This window comes from Misgurnus anguillicaudatus, chromosome 12 (assembly GCF_027580225.2).
Source record: "Misgurnus anguillicaudatus chromosome 12, ASM2758022v2, whole genome shotgun sequence".
Classification (NCBI taxonomy): Eukaryota; Metazoa; Chordata; class Actinopteri; order Cypriniformes; family Cobitidae; genus Misgurnus; species Misgurnus anguillicaudatus.
The window spans coordinates 22020691-22032792 of NC_073348.2; positions in this window are offsets into that span (position 1 = coordinate 22020691).

Below are 12102 nucleotides of genomic sequence, written 5' to 3' on the forward strand. Positions count from 1 at the left end.
CCAGACGGTCCAGCTAATTTGGAAGAAGTTCGGTTGTGCGTAGATAGATCTGTTTGCGTCGCCGGACGATACCCAATGTCACCTATTTTATTCACTAACCGAGGGCAGCCTCGGCGTGGATGCGTTGGCACACAGCTGACCGCGGGGGGTGCGTAAATACGCATTCCTTCCAGTGAGCTTTGTTGCGCAGACACTGTGCAAAGTCAGGCAGGACGAGGAGAGCCTTTATTAATCGTCCGTACTGGACGACCAAGAATTGGTTTTCATAGTTAATGCTCCTCGCGACAGCCCTCCCTGACGGATTCCCCTGAGGAAGGACTTTCTTTCTTAGGAAGGGGCACATTTGGCACTCGCGCCCCGACCTGTCCATGTATGGTCGTTGAGCGCGCGCAAGGTTTAGGTGATTTATCGCAAGCGGTATCTAACACCATCGACGCGGTTCGAGCACCGTCCACAGGACGGGCTTACGCGCTTAATGAAACCTTTTCGTCACCCGGTGCTCTTCGCAACGCGAGGACTCAGAGAATGCCCTTTAACATTATGCTTTTATATCTTTAACATGGGTTAGATGGTAGGCTGTCCCTCCGCCATTTAAGTTGATATCGCCGCTATTTCTGCTCATCACTCACTTATCTACGGCAGATCAGTTGGCCAGCATGATTTAATTATTACATTTTAAGAGGCGCTCGTAGGCTAAACCCCTCGCGCCCTCCCTCTTTACTCCCGAGACCTGTCCATGGTGCTGAAGCCTTCTGGTCTCCGATTTTAGCCTTTGCAGTTTGCGAGTCTGAAGTTTTTTATCAATGAAAACTCTGACCCTGCTAGCATTGGCCTCCATGAGGAGAGTAGGGGATTTACATGCATTCTCTGTTGACGATTCGTGCTTTTAGTTTGGTCCTGCTGTCTCACTGAAGACCCAGACCAGGCTACGTGCCCAAAGTTCCCACCACTCCCTTCAGAGATAAGGTGGTGAGCTTGCAAGCGTTGCCTTTGGAGCAGGCAAACCCAACCGAGGCTTTGTTGGGCCCCGTACGCGCACTGCGATTCTACGTGGTCCGCATGCAAAGCTTCAGGACCTCAGACCAGCTCTTTGTTTGTTATGGTGGCCAGCAGAAAGGGAAAGCTGTCACTAAGCAGAGGATGTCTCATTGGATAGTTGATACTATCGCCCTGGTTTATAATTTGCAGGGCATTCCTTGCCCCTTAATTTGAGAGCGCACTCCACTCGGAGTGTTGCCTCATCTTGGGCATTAGCTCGTGGTTCCTCGCTAACAGACATCCGTAGAGCTGCTGGTTGGGCGACACCTAATACGTTCATTAGATTTTACAATGTTCGTATCGAGCCTGTATCCTCTCGTGTTCTGTCCTCACCAGGGAGCACATGGAGGGCAGACTCGCAAGTCGGCTTGCAGCCTCCGACTGAGGCTCCAAATTGAGTTTCAGTATGGAAGGCTAACAGAGCAAAAATGCGTAATGGTTTGATTTGCTCTCTCCACTGCCTTGACAGCCTTTGTTGCGGAGCATTGGCTGTCAGCCTTTCACTAGCTGTATTCTTACGAACCTACGTGTTTGGCCAGGGCCCCACATTGTGTCCCAACGGGTTCCTTTGTGAGTATTATTCCGTGGGGTTAATCCTACCAGCCCACGTTTCCCTTAGCAGAGCACTGCTTTGCTTACACAGCCACGGCTGTCATTTACCTCAACTACGGTTGACTTTCGCCCACCAATAGCCCTTAAAGGGGCGGTGGCTTCCGCAGCGTCCCTATACCGCTCAGATAGGGCGCTTCCCAGTCGCTGGCACTACTGTGGGTTAAAGGAACATCTAGTGCCCGGCCTTCTGCCTTAAAACCTAATTCTCCTTATCCTTAAGTGGAACCGGAGGGCTTTACGCAGACACTGGAAGAGGTCAGCCCCTAGTGGCGTTTTGGTAGGGATTCCCAATTCGTCGGTCACGACGTGACGTCGTAGTGACCGACTGAAAGGGAACGTCTCGGTTACGGATGTAACCCTCGTTCCCTGAAGGAGGGAACGGAGACGTCACGTCCCGTCGCCACAGGTGCTGCCACCTGCTGTTTAGGCCGGTCACCTTCCGGCTTTCTCAGCGAACAGAAGCTGATTTCCCTATTTGCACGTGCGCCTTATATACGCACCTGGCGGGGCGGCGCCAGCATTATGCAAATATCTCAATGCCAAGTTCATTGGCGTTTTAGTAGTATACGAAGCAGATTGGTCTCTCTAAGCGAGTTCCCAATTCGTCGGTCACGACGTGACGTCTCCGTTCCCTCCTTCAGGGAACGAGGGTTACATCCGTAACCGAGACGTTCACACCAGCCGCGTTTGAGGCGTCAAAATTGCGTCTACCGCGCCTAGTTTGCCACTTGAACAGTTTGAGTTTACTCGCTTCAATCGCGCGTGAAAGCCACGCGTGAAATTTTAGTCATCGAGACATTCACGCGGAAATTCGCATCATGGGATGGTTTTCTGCGACTCTGCTCGCTTTCTGTAATCACGTCACTACTACAGCAAGCTCCTGATTGTTAACGCGGCGCGTTTTTATGCCAAAGTTCACATTTTTCAACTTGCGCGTTTGCTGGGGCAAACTAGATGCACAAATGAGGTGGAATTGCATCTATAGCACTGCGCTAAAAGCCTCATTCGTGCTGCGAGACCTCCAGACATTTGTCAACGCGTCTTTACATTGACTTAACATTGAAATCACTTGTGCTTGACCCCTATACTGCGGCTGGTGTAAGCGCAGCATGAGAGTCCACACTTTGATGACATCATGTAGTGCAGACCTTAGGGTCCCTTGACACGAGTCCAAGAGGGTGCACCAGAGTCGTATTTTGGGAAAGACTTGAGCGCCACGCCGGAAATAAGAAGAGAAGTTGCCCATCAATGTGAACTCCTCCCATCCGTTGTCTGATTGCTCTTTCGCAAGGACTTCTGGGTAGGTAAAATGCATGGAGCTTGCAACAGTGCAGGCTTTGCCGAATACCGCATTAAGGATGCAAAGGGGGCACTGATGAGCAAAGTTCGGAGCATAAAAATGACAGATGGGACACCCTACGGACTCTTAGACTAAGCGAGCATGCGCAATTTAAGGCCACGAGACAGAAAGTCCACATGAAGTGCGCCATTCAGGATAGCCATACTACATTCTCCGGTAGGCGCATGTGCCACCTATGATATACGCGAGGTTTCAATTATCCGAGGTGTACATACATTACACGCACACTCTTCTGATGACAAAAAGTGCATCACACAGACCTACGTGGACCCTCACATGCATGTAAAAAAAAATGGACTTGACTTCGGACTTAAAGGAATAGTCAATTTTCTTAAAAAAAATCCAGATAATCCACTCACCACCATGTCATCCAAAATGTTGATGTCTTTCTTTGTTCAGTCGAGAAGAAATTATGTTTTTTTTTAAGAAAACATTGCAGGATTTTTCTCATTTTAATGGACTTTAGTGGATACCAACACTTGACACTTAACTCAACATGTAACAGTTTTTTTCAACGGAGTTTCAAAGGACTATAAACAATCCCAAACGAGGAATAGGGTCTTATCTAGCGAAACAATTGTCATTTTTGACAAGAAAAATAAAAAATATGCTCTTTTAAACCAGAACTTCTTGTCCAGGCCCTGTCCAGCGCGACCTAACGCAAATGCGTAGTGAAGTAGGGAGGTCACGTGTTACATATATAAAACGCACATTTGCGGACCACTGTAAACAATACTGACACAAAGACATTAATTAGTATCAGTTGACATACAACAACGCAGGAACAGTCCTCTTTCAACACACTTGTAAACACTGGGGTGGAGTTTCGCGTTCGTCGTCTGTGACCTCTTGACGTCATGACGTACCGCGTGAGGTCTCGCTGACGCTTTCAGGACCGTAGGAAGACGAGAAATTGTGGTTCAAAAGTGCACATTTGTTATCTTTACTGTCAAAAATGACAATCGCTCCGCTAGATAAGATTCATATTCCTTTGAAACTCCGTTGAAAAAAACTGTTAAGTGTTGAGTTAAGTATTAATTGTTGGTGTCCATTAAAGTCCATAAAAATGAGAAAAGTCCTGCAATGTTTTCCTCAAAAAAACATAATTTCTTCTCGACTGAACAAAGAAAGACATCAACATTTTGGATGACATGGTGGTGAGTAAATTATCTGGATTTTTCTTTTAAGAAAATGGACTAATCCTTTAAGGTAGTTGCTATAAGTTGCTATAAGTTTTTACTGCATTGCTAGGTGGCGTTTAGGATTTTTATTGATCTTGTATAAATTTAGTCTAACATATATTCACATTGTGTGTTTTATTAAAGGGGTCATATGATGAAAATGTTAGCATTGCCACTTTGTAGGTGTGAGCAAAAACAGGTCATTGAAATTTGGCTTTCATTATGATGTCATAAGGATATCTTATTAGAATAATACCGCCTCCTTAATCTGAACTCTCCAACCACTGCACTGCCGTTTAGTGCAGAGAGAAAGAAAGAGAAAAGAAGGACTTGACAGCACAATTGAGTTGAATTACAACAAACCACCATCATTGTGATCAGTGTTTGCACTTTATCCGCTCATTTGCATTTTAAAAAACACACCCAAAACGACACATTTTTGGACTTGACAGCACAATAGAGTTTCAATTACAACAAACCACCATCATTGTGATCAGTGTTTGCACTTCATCCGCTCATTTGCATTTTAAAAAACACACCCAAAACGACACATTTTTGCTCAAACCTACAAAGTGGCAATGCTAACATTTTCATCATATGACCCCTTTAAATTTAAAATATGACAAAACTACACAAACTTAAAGCAGAATAGATAGGCCTACCAAGTGTTTCTAGGGCTGCACGATATATCAAAACATTATCGTTATGTGATATCGCCATATCGCAAAGAGGTTTTTATGTGTCTATCATTTGTGTGTTGCATGCTAGATCGTCCAAAGCAGATAAGAAGGGACCTTACCAAATACCCGCCAAGTAGTCTTAAACTGTTAAACTTGCGGCTTAAAGCAGAGAGCAGAAAATAAATATGGCAGGAGTAGGGATGAGTGAGGAAATCTAAAGCGACAAACTTGTGCCTAAAAAAATGTACGTCTGAAGTTTGTTTTTTTTTGCCAGAATTAGATTTAATTAAAAAAAAGCTAATAGAGGGAATAATATATTGCAAGGAATATCGGTATCGCAACGGTTAACAGAAGAACCGCATAACGCATATTCCCCAATACTGTGCAACCCTAGTGCACTGAAAAAAATGATTCATTGAATTTAATACATTTTTTTAAGCTAAGTGGTTGCAATCAATTTATTTAAGCTACATTTAAACAAAAAAGATTAGTAACGTAAAATAAAATAAAAAACTTTTGTACAAATGTAGCTTAAATAAATTGATTGCAACCACTTACCTTAAAAAAATTATTAAATTCAATGAATCATTTTTTTTTTCAGTGTGTCAATCACAGAAGCCATTCAAACTGGAGATGTTTCTCTATAGTTGTGCACCAGACTTCTGCATTTACACAGCAGGCACATTTATAATGTTTTGCTATTAGTGAATGTGAATTGCAGTGACAATATGGTACTGGTTTACCGATGCGTAAGGTGAACTTAATCACAAAATAACAAAATATAGTTGTTAAAGACAAAACTTATCAGCTGCTTGTAAAATATGAATCATGTGTGGGTGGGCTTATTTATGCATAAGATTCAGATCGTATTTCATGCTGTTTTACCACAGTAACACCTTGCTGCGTGCATGTTTTGTTAGAAAACAACAATGATGGATGACTCTCCTATATAAATAAAAAAGTCAAATGATGTCAAATGATGTAATGCTGTAAACAGTGGAGAATATTCCATCTTAAACTTCTCATATACTCTAAATCTTTTGACCTTTACAATGCTATATATAAACCGTTTCATCAGACGCACACGCGCTGTCACAATTACACACGCATGGCCCACAGGTAACTTTCAATCTGTGTTTGTTTAATGGTCCGCCTAGTGGGTAATTTACATGAATGGCGTCACAGTCCCAGGGTAAACAAACTTAGACCACCTAAGTCTAAGTAGTCTCGAGTTCGGTACCCCGGTGCGCTTCGGGGTCCACGTGACAGCATTCACATAACCAATTTTTCATGCCAATTGTAAGCCCTCATAGAGGTTTTTATTGCTATGTGGTTGTTGGTTTTTGGATGGTTTCCATGGCCTTGTTATGTGTTTTCTCAGTAGATTTAAGTTTAGGGTTTTCTGGATGGTTTCTAGGGTTTTCCTTTTTGGTTACTAAGGTGTTTTAGTTGGTTGCCTTATGACCCAAGTCACAATTAATTAATGTCAGTAGGATTTTTCACCTGTTATTTCTTTCACCATGGTAAAAGTCTTATTACTCGAACCTCCCTCCAACCAGCCATATGATTTAAAGTATTATTCAGGTAAACAAAACAGATGGTGTGGGATGAGTTACATGCCAAAGTTTAATACTGGGGATTAGGGGTTTGCTAAAATCTTTAACCCTACTTATGATTAATAGTGAATGTGATGCTTGCCTTAGCAATGTATAATATAAAATACACAAAATCTGCTGTTTTGTGTTCAGTAATTAGCTCTTATTAAAGACCTTTTTTTAACTCACAAGCCCATAATGGAGATTTCACAGCATGCTGTTGGAAATGTGCAATGGATGGAGTGTAGTTGCCATGGTGAAATATGTGTAACACAATGAGAAAAAAAATATAGTGATTTATTAGATTGGAGACAGCGTAGACATTCTGTATTCTTTTGAATGTAATGTAGTACATGACACTTTCCATTATTCAGTGTATAATGTCTCACACTGTCTGCTGGCCATCCATTACATTTTTTAAATTCTCTTCAGGTACCAAGAATTGAATGTGTTCATGAGTCATCAGGGTCTTCTTATATCTGAAGGTCTTTGCGACACAAATGCATTGTAAAAAAACAACTTAATTATGCAAGACAATTTTATATACTTTTAAAGTTTTGACTTGTGATAAGTTGACATTAACTTAATTTGTCAAGTTAAAGTTACATAAAATGTATGAAGAGTTTGGTTCCAGAACGCAATAAATCCATTTTGACTAATTTGGGTAAAATTTGTTTTCTATACCAAGAAAGTGACAAGATGAAAACCACTATTCACATAGCATCTTCAGGTTATAATAACATAAAAAATTCAAATCCATAATTAGATTTTCAAAGATTTATTATAAAAAAACAGATAATTTTTTCTGCAAAATGCAATAAATCCATGACAAGTTTTTTTTTTCAAAATGCTATAAATCTATTGAATTAATATATAAATCTGCATTCATCTTTGCCATGTTACATTCATTTAGTTGACTAGTGGTATACACTGATAAAAAATAAACATTAATGGCATTAATCAAAACACTTACTTTGTCATTGCTGCTGTCATTCTTGGGACGTCTTCGCTGATCTTTTTTGTTGACTTCGAGTAAAATAAAAGAAAAAGTTTTTCATAAGATCCTGCGGTCAATGTGTTAGCATGAGAGAAGCTTGATGCTGTCGGGAGCACAAGCAACAGCCGGCGTTTTTCCTTCGCCCGAGTGCCTCTCACGTAAAGTATTCGAATTTGATGGCTTACGTTTCTTCCCCGCAACGGAAAACCACCACAGGTTTATCAATGCAATCAAAAGTATTATTTTGTTTTTGTTTGTTTGTTGATCACAAAGTACAAAGTAGATGAGGAAAACTAGGATTCTGTGTGTATTCAAAGCGCCACCTTTATTCTTTAAAATGCGTGGAATGGTGCGCTGTGATTGGTTGAGCAAATTTATTGCTTGTTCTGCAGAAAAAAAAGAACTGGCGTTTGACGCGGTTTGGAAAAAAAGGTGGCAGAATAACACAGCGGATATTGGATTTTGCGTAAAATTAAGAATTTACTTTTTAATACTGGCCTTATACAATACTATTTTTCTAAAATGCCATTTAGTGCGTTTTGGAACCAAACTCTTCATATCGACGCTGTCCGATGAAAACCACGTATGTCCATTTTGCAGATTTTTAGATTTTTTGAGACGGATTGAATGTCCAGGTTCATTTCCGTATACAGTATGCTTCACATATCTAAATGGCCAATGAAAAGTTGTGAAATCATGTCATCTGATTTTCACGTATATCCATTTGGTGTCAAAGCTGTCAATCACGCCACGTATCTCCCGCCCTGTGGAAGCATCTCGCCGGTCTTGTGAAGTTTCATCGAAGCTCAGCACTGGATAGCCGAATAAACAAAGCCTGGTGACACAATGACTTTCCTTCATCGAGGTAAACGTTTCCCCTCTGATGCCAGACGTACGTCTAGGAGTGACAAAATTACTGTAGGACTGTGCAAACAAAGTATCTGTCTAACATTACCATGTCAGTGTATTGATTCATTGTCCCTTCATAGATTGCAAGAGACATTTAATAAATGTTTAATCAATATTAAATGAGCGTATTTAATAAACTAAGACGTAGGCTATTTAATAAACTGAGCGTATTCATCTGTCAATATGAAACGCAACTTGGCCATTAGTTTAAAACTGAGATGGTGGGTTATGAAGTCTATGGTTGTAACTATGGTAACAATAAAAAACTGAAGAAAAAAAATGTTCCCCTTAATGTCCAAAATCACTGAAATTACAGGGATTTTGCACATGAACAAAAACCTGTACATTACAAAAATAATAGATCTGTGGATTTTTGCTGCTTTCAGTTGACGCTTGATCTTTTATTTTGACTCCTCTTTGGTTTAGCCAACCAACCCATTTTTACATTATTAAAACAGAAAGGCAAGAACTGATATCACAGTTTCGCAAGTTAAAAATCTACTTAAATAAGTGACGATTGTATAAACACTTGCCTAGTTTAGGTCATCTTTTGGCGGACCACTGGGGGGGTTTGGCGGACCACTAGTGGTCTGTGGACCACACTTTGAGAATTACTGTGCTAGATGTTGTCAATAATGAGATTACTTTGGACTAAATTAATATTTAAAATTTAAGTGTGAAGTTGGACTATTTTATTTTTGTTATAAAATGTAAACAACTCATGCTCATATTTGATGTTACCTCAGGTGAAGTTTATTTTACTAGCAAACAAAAAAAAACATGCCAACTTTCATAAATCAAAACATCCACTGTAAATGTTAAAAACTGAAAATGCAAAGTAGCGAGTATTTTGCATTTTTATTTTATTCTCAAACGTGAGATTTAGCTTAATGGATCTGATTCTTTTCTCTCACTTAGGCTGATAATTAGAGCAGTATATGAGCCGTAAAAACTCACTTTCTCCGAAGAATTCTTCAGAGTTGTGCGCCATCTGTTCTTCCCATCCATCCCTGTGCAACAACACACTTTACACCCACCCACATAAACACATGCAAATAAACACACACATACACACACCACACACATACGTCGTTTTTTTATGAATGACTGTCTGCACTGAGGTTTTTACCCCTGTACCCTCGTCTGAAATGAAGCAGAAAGGAGAAGTTAGGTATGAACGGTCCGGCTGTAGATGAGGTAATCTGGAGCATTGGTTGATTAATGACTGTGTCCATGTGAGCAGAATCACTGTTCAGGGCTAATGCTTTTATCCACCATTTATTACGGGAAATAGTTAATATAATTAGTCCATGTAATGGTCATATTTTTTTAAAAAGGTGATTTTGTGCAGTCTTTTTGTGCAAGACAAAATGGGATAAATGTGTTTCATTGTCTATTTATTTAACAGTTCACTCAAAATTAAACATTTAGGGGCAGTTTCCTGCAGGGCCTAAGCCAAGTCCCAGACTACAATACATGTTTGAGCTGTCTTATCCACACAAGTAATCCATACACAGGTTGGGGAGGCAATTGGTATCTCCTAATCACCTAACTTGCATGCACAGAAAGACCACCCGACCTAGCCGGGGATCGAACCGGTCGCTCTTCAGAAAGAGTTAATCCGCTTCATACAGCATCAATTATGATATCATGCGTTAATTGCACTTTTGAGCTCTACGTATCATTACACGTCTCTTTCATCTGGAGACTCATCAGATGGCGAAGCCTCAGGCCATAAGCTTTCTATTTTAACGGCTCACTTCGCTCGATCTCTCCTGGAAACGGTTCACGTCTTCTCCCGAATGAAATATATTGATACCTGTGGGCTTACGACCGTGTAAGTCCGTTCGATCCCTCGGCAGCCCCTAACCGATTTCTCATGTTTAATCATTTCTCTGGCCTTCATCTGCCCCTGCAGGGTCACCATCATTAATTACCTTTCAACTGGGCACTGGCAAAAACACTGGGGACAACAACGAAAGTAATTGTATAAACTGGTGGACCGAACAGCTGAATAAAGCTCCCAATAGCCTAGTATTGTCAGGTCTGGGCTATTGTCAGGTATGTATGAGAAAGGCGTTTTTACTTTATTTTCTGTCATAAACAGTTGTAAGTTGGAATTGCACACGTTTGCCCTTTATAATATTAATGGCAAAGTGTTTGTTTGTGACATAAGCATTTAACATCTATAGTACTGTTCAAAATTCTTAGGTCACCGTGCCACCATTAGATTTATTGTTTTTGCAATGGTATACTGGTCAAATATAATTATTTCTCGGTCTCTTTATTAGAACACAACCAGAAGGAAATTTCTAGGCAGTATTAAAAAACTGGATAACATCGTGGGGGCAGTTTTCCGGACATAATTTAGATTAATCTAGCACTAGGCCTATTCAACCCTCATAAGCCCCTGTTTACACTAAGGGTCCTTGGGGGTCAAAATGACCCCAGAAATTGATAGAGTATCGAAGAACGCAGATCCCGATGTCCACTACTCCCCCTCGAAAAAATTTCAGGGGAAGCTTTCTTCCTCGAACTCGGAAGAATGGATCATTCTGTCAAGACTGGGAACAGGAGTAAGGACGCAAGTGCAGAGTTCACAAAACATAAGGACATTTAATAATAAAACATGAAATAAAACACGAGTAGCATACAACAGGCAGGTAAGTAAACACAGGAACAGGTAAACGTAAAACAGGTACAGACGTGAAAATAGCGACAATGATCCGGCAGTGAGTATTGCACAAACAGAGGTTTAAATACACAGACTAAGTAATAACAGGTGTGATACGACAAGTAATCAGTTATTGAATGTCCAGGTGATAATAATTAGAACAGACACAAAACATGACACGGATTAACCGTAAAAAGAACCTAATTTCTAATCTAATGACATTGGCACTTTAGTCTCCTAATAGAGTTCAAGATACGCTAAGTGCCAAAATACTAAATACTGACTTTTACCTGAAGATTTTTTACATTTTGTGTGCATATTTTCTGCACTTTTTTGTGTGTTCATAAAGTGTTTGAAAAATAAATATGGATAGTCTTTAAAACTGCTAAAACAACAAAGCTGATGGTCGACTAAGACTTATATATACTGTATATAGGTAGCATAATACTGTTCAGAAAGGAATACTTCACCAAAATATGATCATTCTCTCATAAATTAATTACATTTTAAGAGTTTTAACCAGCTGTTAAAGTCAATATTATCTGACTGATATTTGATTTCTCAATGCAGACTAGTATATTGTGCACAGTTTATCAGAGCATATGAATCAAAAGTTTGTTATGAACTGTATTTCTAAGTTTCTAAGTCTCATAAACAACTTTCCTTTTAAGCTGACATCACCATCAACCCTTCTGTTTTTCAAACCCTCGCATCCACTCAGTATGTCAAATGAAGGAAAATAATGTAACACAGTGTTTAGTGTACGTCTGTCGATTTTCTTCAGCATCTTTGAGGCTGTACTTCTTAACCTTTAACCGGCATCATTCAAATTTGTAAGGAAAGAATGTTAAGCGAATTTATTACCAATTTGGCATTGTGGAGTGCTGTTAGTCTGTTAGTCAGAAGTGCACGAAATGTAACTGGTAAGAAAAAGTAAAAATGCAATTTAAACTGCCATTAGAATGAAACGAGAAACTCAAACTGAGACAAAAAACAATCCCACAGCTTTATGCTGCCATCACATGCTGTCTCAAATTTCCTACATACCACATCCAA